This window comes from Rhinolophus sinicus, linkage group LG05, assembly GCF_036562045.2.
Source record: "Rhinolophus sinicus isolate RSC01 linkage group LG05, ASM3656204v1, whole genome shotgun sequence".
Taxonomy (NCBI): Eukaryota; Metazoa; Chordata; class Mammalia; order Chiroptera; family Rhinolophidae; genus Rhinolophus; species Rhinolophus sinicus.
The window spans coordinates 133844927-133852429 of NC_133755.1; the positions used below are offsets into that span (position 1 = coordinate 133844927).

At 30.7% G+C, this 7503-nt stretch overlaps 1 non-coding gene across 1 annotated transcript; it reads right to left on the bottom strand.

The window, feature by feature from the left end:
- Positions 1–4299: 4299 nt before the first annotated feature.
- LOC141572033 (U6 spliceosomal RNA) lies at positions 4300–4406 on the bottom strand. The gene has a single exon (XR_012497044.1). It is a non-coding gene; the product is annotated as a U6 spliceosomal RNA (small nuclear RNA).
- Between the last annotated feature and the right edge of the window lie 3097 nt (positions 4407–7503).

Sequence of the window (7503 nt, forward strand, 5' to 3'; positions counted from 1 at the left end):
AAGATGTCTTATATAATTGTTAAGTTTTCTAAATGTATATTTTTCCTTACACAGACTGAAAATATACCAAAATATTCATGCCTTTTTGGTCACCAAAAAAAAAAAGGAAAAATCATTTAGCACTTGTTTTGTTCCAAGGACTGTTTTAAAGCCCAGAATTACATTAATCCATTTAATCCCCAAAAGAAATATATGATGTAGATACTGTTTTGTTTTTTTTTGTTTTTTTCATGTTTTATGGACTAGAAATGGAGACAGAAAGGCTAAATGAGTTGCCTAAGGTGAAATAACTAGTATAGTTTGACTTGTAGCATCTGCTTCAGTGACTAAGCTATTGTCACCTAACTATATTAACATTTTTCACAGTGACTTCTGTAAAAAAATAAACAAAAAAACAACCTGATATAAGCATGGTATGGTTTCTTCCCTTCCTTTCTTATAACTGTTTTGAATTAGAGAGTAATTTTTTTAAATTAATTCGATATTTTTTATAAGTGGGCAGTTCTAAATTAATTATTGCTATAATAGAAAATCCCTCTAGATAAATATAGCCTGTATATCATGAACTATTTATTTGCCTATTTTTTCTCCAATAGACTTTGTTGTGTACATTACAAAATAAATATCCTTCATCATCATAGGTTTGCCTGACAGTTTCAAAGAAAGGTTAATATTTTCTGACTATAAAAACTCACAGAAGAGACAAAAGCACATTCTACTCTGAGGACCAAGTATGAAAGTTAGACATTTATGAACTATAGTGAGTCTATATTGTATAGCTCAAACTCAAGAAGAATAGTCTAAAAATGGATTCCCAAATCTGATTGAAGATTTTTAGGAAATAAAGATATAAATATTAACACTATTTTTAAAAATTGTACTTAATATCTTTTATCTACATTCTGCCAGGTTCCTAATGGGATATTTCTAGTTTGTAGAATAAATATAACTATTTGAAGATTTAATATAAACATTAAGATAAGCATTTTATATTTATTTTTCACTTTCAATAACACTTATTTTCTACCCTCTATTACAGGAGAGAACCAATGTTTACAGCCCTTAATAGTGACCAATTATGTAAATTTAATATTAAAACGATTTCAAATGGCTTTTCATGCTAGATAATAAAAACCTTTGTTAACATTTTTTCATATTGTTTTTTGATGAGGTTTTTAATTTTTTAAAGTCTAATTTATCATTTTATTTTATTTTATGATTATTACTCTCTGTTTTGAGAAAATTTTCTCTATGTGCATGGTTGAGAAGACAATTTCTGTATTTTCTTCTAGAAGATAGGTAATTTTAGTTATGTTTTGATCTATGATATTTTAAAATTAATTTTTGTATCAAATGAGAAAGGGGTTAAGAATCGCTTATTTAATATTGTTATCTAGTTTTACCATCAATTGTTGAAAAAGTTTTCCTTTTGCATTTGGATTGTCTGACGCTTATGTGGGAAATCAACCAATTATAAAAGTATGGATCTGTTTCTACCCACAGATATATTTTTTGTCTCTCTCGTAAATAAATTTCTGTTGGTATGCATAAATACAGCTGCTGCAAATATACAAAAAAAAAATGCACCTGTTTTTGTATGTTGATCTTCAATCTGTGACCTTGAAAAATTTACTTATTAATTCTAGTATTCTGATTGTAAATTCTTTTGGATTTTAGCCATCTATGGCATCTTCTACTCTTCAATAACTTTAAATAGAGGCATTTTATAGTGCATCTTATGGTTTCTCATTACTGCCAGACTTACGGTGTTTTGTAACTTTGTACATTGTAATAAAATATGGGATATCTCCTCCAGCAATATGTTTTTAATTTTTATTTATTTAAATGTGTTTTTCCAGGATGCATAGCTCTAAGTCAAGTAGTAGTTTCAATTTAGTTGTGCAGGGTGCTCACAGTGGCCCATGCGGGTATCAAACCAGCAAACCTTATTGTTAAGAGCACCAAGCTCTATCCAACTGAGCTAACTGGTCGCCCCCTCTTCCAGCAATATTTAAAGGAACATTTATTTAGTTATATAAAACTTAAAATAAAACAGGGCTTAGAGTCAGACAGTCCTGGTTATGCCTCTAAGTTTTTCATTTTCTACCTGTAACATATGAAGAAGAAAGTTTTCTCAGCCTCAGTCAGCACATCTATAAATTCTGTTTCTTAAAAAACAACCATATATTATTATGAAGATTAAATGAGATTTTATATGAAAATCACTCAGTTCCTAGACTATGGTAGAAAGTCAAAAAACACTATTGAACTTTTGTGCACACATAAATTTGAATAATTTCTGTAATAGTTTATAGCATAAAATAAAAACAAAAAATATTACCTTCTCTACAACTTAAAATAAAATCATTCAAATTAATGATGGCAAATGATAGGTAATAATAACAAAGTTAATAACTTTTCTTGACAAATTGTATCTTTCTACAGAGGAAGAAGTCTCAAATTGCATATTTATTTAAAATACTATTATTTGAATAATAATTTTGATTAAGCATATATTATTAAAACAGTTTTTTGTAATAAATACCTCATTTTACAGTTAATGGAATAAAAAGAGTCAGTTATTCAAGAAATATGTGAAAATAATTTTTTAAATGAGGAAGTTTCAGATTTAGTCCCTAGACCTGGTAAAACAGTCAAAAAATTTGTTGAAACTATATTGATAAGGATTAAATCCTTCTGATGTTCTAGATATACTATGGACATATTTGTAAAATATTGTCTTATTGCTCCAAAATATTTTCTTCTTCCTTGGTTGTTTTTAAAATTTTCTTGCTTCCTTTTTGCCCTGACAATCTGATGTGAATTTTCTTTAAATTAATTCAGAAAGCCCCTGAAAATCATTTTTGTTGCTTCATTGAAATACAGTATTATCCTTATTGTTAAATATGCCTTTACTTTATCTGATTCTTTCTGCTCTCCACTAAGCCTCGGTTGGAAAAAAACATAGTCTCATTTTCTGATCACCAGATATTTCAATCCCAAATTCATACCTATCATGACACATCAAAAATTGTTTCCTTTAATACTTGAAGTAGAATCCTATCTTAATTTTATGTACAAGAAAATTAGCACATATTTATGTTTTAAGACAACAAACAACAGTTAACATTTGTAATAAGGAAATGAATTAAGACATAAATGAAGAATTAGGATATATTTATTTGGGGAAGGTAGCTATATGTATATTTAAAATCTGAATTTGCCTTATTAAAACTATTTAGTGGACCAAGTAATCGAACGTTTGAATTTTACATATCTGTAGTTCAAGGTAGATATATGGTTATATATCTACTAATAAAAACTCTGCTGTTGTAGTAAAATAACATAATACTGCTCCACTGATCCTCAAAACAGAAGTATGAAAATGATTGAAATTAAGAATAAATTTTTCTATACCTGTCAATTCAAATACGTGCATGTATGGTTTTGCACGTAGACTTACAGAGACAAAATCATAGAGTAACGTGAAAAGTATACATTTAATGGTTTTATGGCATCAGAGTAATAGTAAAAATAGGAACATTTCCTTTGAAGTACTTAGTTCAAGTATGACTCTAACAATTTTTGGAAGGTTATTTTAATTCAGAAATATCTAAGAAAACAAAATAGAAAATAAAAAGCATTACAAATGAAAAATTTAGAATTTACTAATGCTTAAGTTATACATATCTATTTGCATATGAATCTATATATTTAGTAAATTACTATAGATATATATTTATAAATAGCATGTGTGACTGGGTTAATTAAGAAGACTTTCTTCCAAATAACGTGTTGGTGCCACCTTCTGCCAGAGAAGCTCTGGCAATTCCACACTGCCCATATAGGGGCAGCAATGTACCTGGAAGAGACAACAGTCAGTTGATTTGTCCTAAAACTTTGATTAGAGCATCTAAACACTTTTTAATAAGGCTATATGTTTATTTGTAGTGACTTTAAAATGTGAGGTAAGATACTATTCTATTTGAGGACATAGGACATCTACCATCACTACTCTTTCTCCATCACCTATAAGCCATCCATTTTGCAGCCATTACAGATAAGTAGTGCCAGAAATTTCCTCATTCTGATTAAAATTATTTTTTCTTAGTTCTCATAGTTTTACTGTTAACTTTTTTTTATTAGTTTCAGGTGTACAAAACAATGTAATAGACATTTTACTCCTCACAATGTGATAACCTCCCCCCCAATCTATTGCCCCTCTGATATCGTATATATCTATTACAATTCCATTGACTCTGTTCCCTATGCTGCACTCCGTGTCCCGTAACATATATAAAAAATCTGGAACGCTTCACGAATTTGCATGACAACCTTGTGCAGGGGCCATGCTAATCTTCTCTGTATCATTTCAATTTTAGTATATGTGATGCCAAAGCAAGCACTCTACTGTTCACTTCTTAATTTATTTTGTTTTGATTGTTCCTAATCTCAGTGACAATGTTTTGCATTATTCTCTATTTACCTCTATAATTAGTCCTTAATAGTCCTGAATAAAAGTATAGATGTTATGACTTGGTTATAGATATCAGTACTCATATTTCTAATGTTATAACTGTTTTAATTTTTCAATTTTTAAACTTAGATATTTTATTTGAAAGAACGAATTCATGAGATTTCAAACTCAACAAGCACTTGATCTGTTTTCAGTGGAGAGCAGTATTTTTTATGTATTTTATTTCATTTTAGTCTTCATAACACTCTATGACAAAGGGATTGATAATTAGGTTTCTCATATTAGATGTCACCAACTGCCCTGAAATTCCAACTCTGTCGGAAAACCTGTCAGTGCTCACTAGTGTGCTGTTACGTGTTTATGTGGCTATAATGGAAAAGGGGATTTCCTAAGTTAATCACTACATAAAAATAGGTACTCCATTACTGAAATTCTTTTTCTAGATATTTTGCTAAATAGCTCTTGCAAATTGTTCTACTGCAAATGAGTTTTCTAGCCTGGGGCTATTTTAATTCCTAATACCATCACTGTGCTGATACACTAAATATTATGAGTTCCTGGTATCTCTCTCTGTAATTGCTCTACAAGGTTTTCCTGTTTAATTATGATATGCCCTTTGCATGTATGCACACATATCCACATGCATGAAAGAACACACACACACAGACACACACAGACACACACAGACACACACACACACACACACATTTTTTGACCAAAAGATTTGTGTATAATGAGGTGAGTTAGAAAAAATCCTGTCTACTTTGGATAAAACCTGGCAGGTACTCGAAAGTGCATAACTGAATTCAAATTGTTTTTGGTTTAGAAAAATAAACCCTGGTGGAAACACAGGTTGATAAATACTACAATAAAATTTAATTTAACACTTAGTTTAAAATGTAGCATACTCCATAAAGTTGGAGCTATGAACAACAGAGCCATAATAAGCCATATTCCAGATTTCTGGCCAACCAAAATTTCACTGACATCTTGTAGGGGAAAAAAAATAGTAAATAATCTCTACGAAACTTACTAACTTCAAACCAGAGAAACGGCATCATTTATTAAAGTGCTGGGAAGTTGATAATGATGATGATGATAAGCAAAACGGATAATAGTGTCTGGGATTTTGGAGGCCTTCCACCTACACTTTCTGCATGTGTAAAGAGAAAAGCAAGCATCTGGCATACCAGATGGTTTATATTTGTTACGCCCAAGGATAAAAAAGAGCATGGAAGACAGAAAGACATGTTCCTACTGATACTAATAGTTTAGTATTCAAATTATGCTACAAGCATTTTTTTTCTCTATAGGAGATTAATGTTACTATGCATCAAAAAGAAATTTTAAAAATGAACTGTTAAGGAAAGAAGCAGACTGAATTTAAATGTATTTTTCTTTGTTGAAAATTAAATCCCCTACTCATCTGCAGAGTTGTACTCGTACTTAAATAGTGTTACTTTTCCGAACTTCTGGTCGACCATAGCTCAGCTAGGAAAAACCTGCTCTTAGTCTTCACCTGGTATGTGTTTCTTCCTGATGTAAAATATAACAGATTGAATGCCCCTTATTTAGTGACTTATTTTAATGTTTGTCTAAGGAAGGATGGTCTCACAAGATATATAGAGTACTATGTCCTCCAGCATGTATTCGGCTTAGAGCATCTCTTAATGTAAGTCCTGCATTTTAGCACCCTGTGCAGAGCATAGGGCTTCATTAAAGATTTTCTCAAACAATAGGATAATTGATTACCAACCTCTTATGCCTTTCAGGAACACAAGTGATCAAGCTTAACAAAATGGATTCTAAGATTCTTTTAAACATTTGAAAGAACAAGCTAATGAGAAAATTAACTGAATTTGGTGAAGCCAAAACTGGACTCAGAGTGGCATTTAAGCCCAAATAACTCAAATTTTGAAGTAAACATAAATATTAGATACTTGTGTGATTATTTGGTTGAGATAATATGGCTAGATCATTGGAAGTGGTGGTGGGTTTTCCTCCTGAATAAAACAATGTCAATAGTCAATCATCCAAGAATGTAAGTGGTCAAGCCTGAGGCAGAAAATAAGGGACAAAAAGATGGGTAAGTGTCAGGGGGAATTTGGGCTAAACTCTCTGGCATAGAGAAGTCTGGGGTAATTTCAAATCAGGGGAGTAAATTTTCCTTAGTTTCATGGGGATAAGTTATGATTGAGGTAATGAGCAGGTATTAAAAGAGCTCTAAAGAAGTAGAAATGCTATGTTACTGACTTCATTAAAATTTCCTGCCATTCTCTAAAATCTTGAAAACACTTTTAATCCAGTTTCTGCTGCATTGTGGAGAAGTAAAAAGTGCCTGCTCTCCATTTGGGAGCAAACTCTTCTCTTCATTTTCTTCTTCCATTTTAATGCATTTGCTGTAATTTATTTATTAGTCTTATTCTCAAATATTTTCTTCAGTAGAGTAACCTGGGTCAAATATTCTGTCTTTTTAATGATCCCACTTATCTTTCATTTACCCTGATAGAAGAATGATATCTTAGATATAGAAGTCTAGGGTTGCAGTCATTTTCCTCAGTAGTGTGGAGGCTGTGCTATATTTTCATCTAGCTTTCAGGACTGAAGATGAGAAGTAAAATTATACATTTTAACCTTTTTGTACAAAGGGGTTTTCTTCTGGCATAAGGCTTATAAGATTATTTTCTTTCCCTAAAAAATAAAGAATTTTAGCCAGAATATGTTTAAGTAACATTTATTATTAAAAACACAGCTTCTTACTTTATAAACTCTTTAATTCCTCAAACAAATGGCTTCCCTCTACTCAGGAAATTTTCTTTTGCATATTTTTAAATTTTTTTTCTTCACCTTTCAACTGCCCTCTTTTTTGTTCCTTTTGAATAACCTTATTTTTCACAAGTGAGATCCCTTGGATTTATTTCCCACATGACAATCCTTTTTTTTTTTTTTTTTAAATATATTTTCTTGAGATTATTTTAAAATTTTCTATTTCTAGTTAAGTCTAGTTTCAACAGTGTATGTGTTTC